This window comes from Cupressus sempervirens, chromosome 11, assembly GCF_028749045.1.
Source record: "Cupressus sempervirens isolate cs-2001-9-10 chromosome 11, ASM2874904v1, whole genome shotgun sequence".
Classification (NCBI taxonomy): Eukaryota; Viridiplantae; Streptophyta; class Pinopsida; order Cupressales; family Cupressaceae; genus Cupressus; species Cupressus sempervirens.
This window is the reverse complement of record NC_143128.1, coordinates 227,074,692-227,076,507: the sequence shown is the minus strand read 5'-3', so window position 1 is coordinate 227,076,507 and position 1,816 is coordinate 227,074,692.

Below are 1,816 nucleotides of genomic sequence, written 5' to 3'. Positions count from 1 at the left end.
AGCCAGTGTGCATTATTTTCATTTTCCTCTTCCTTGTAGATTTAGTCTTGTCTCCATGGATTCAGAGCTCACATCCTTTTTGGGCGGGTTTCTAAAATTTTCAATTTTAAGCCTTTTTCTTGATCTCCTAGTAATTTTATTGCTCCTACTAGTGGTGACATCTTCTATGTTTAAATGATAGTGCTTTGCTCCTTTTTGTACTATTTCCATCATCTTACATCTCTCAAAAATCATTTGTTCATCTTTCATTTTAGTTAGTAACAATTTTCTTCATTCAACAAAAAAAATCACTCCTATTGGCTTATTCTTTCACATACAAAATGAGTGAATGCTAGCTATAACTATGAATTCTTTTATTCATGTTTAAAGAATATAATTTAAGAAAATAAATATCGATTATCTAGCTTTCTTAGTACATTTGACAAGTTCATGAATATTCTAATTTTAATTGACTAGAACTTGGTGGTAGTTAAATTTCTAATTTTATTAATCCAAACTTTTTCATATGGATTTAATAATTTTGAAATTCACAAATCTAATTTGCATGTGCACATTGTTTATGTCTTTTATATAAGTGATTACATAATTGATTAAATATTTTATCATTTATTAAATAAAGGTTATTTTTGCTTCAAATAGGATTTCTTGTTTATGTCTTTTCTATAAGTGCTTATAGAATTTGATTAAATATTTGATTATTTATTGGATCATATCAATGATAACCTAGATGGAAAGTTTTTTTTTTCTACTAGTAGAATTCTTCAAAACATGTAATAACTTTTTTCTATGAAATTTAATAGAAATCAATAGTCTTGTTATCATTTTTTTTCCATTGTTTCATTCTTAGACATTCGTTCACTAACATCTATTCTAGAGCACTTAAGCTTTTTCAAGTATGTTTGATTTCAATTTGGATCTTTTTTATTCATCTGACCAGTCTACAAGTAATAATTATTTGTTTAACTAGATGTATCCTTTGATAGCTTCACCTTGGTATACCCATCTTATTCATTCCCTATAACATTAACATCTTCCTATCAAAAAAGTAATCAACATGATTTGGCTAAAGTGTCCATCAACAATGTGGTTGTTATTGTTCAATGTACTAAAACCCATCTTAAATAAAGAATCTCTAATTTTCAAATGTCATAAATAGTCCACAGATTTACCATGAAGAGTTCTAAAAGATTAAGTCGGAGTCAAGAGATAAATTTCACCCTCTGAACTTGTCACATTCTGATGTTAAAATATGAATAGACACATAGAAGTTCCAATATAAATATTATTCAAATTTTTTTTTAAATGTTTTTTTAAAAAACTAAATTAAAATAATGCTAAATTATTTTAGACATGTTTATCAATTACATCTTTAAAACTTCAAGAAAGTAAAAAACAAATTCCAAGCTACTACACTTTTAAAAAACAAAAATATTAATAAACACTAAAAACAAATTTAGCATTAAGCAATTCGAAGCCTCAATAGATTTGCATATTTGACTATATGGGAGACTAGTAAAATCCAAACGTGGGTTGAATTACAAAAGATTTTTCAAATATAAGGCAACAACTCCAATTGCGTTAAACGCAATCTCACACAGTTTCTAATAGTTTTTACAATTTCTAAAATGTTTAAGGAAGAACAAGTTTGAAATGGTTTTTTTTCGATGAATTACCTGAACAAGTATATGTAGACATCCTACAAACGATCTAATATGGTAGAACACAAAAGAATTAATGAAAATATAAAAAGGAAAATCATGTTTTTTATTTATTATATATTAGGTAATTCATATTATATATTATTTTCTGTAATAGA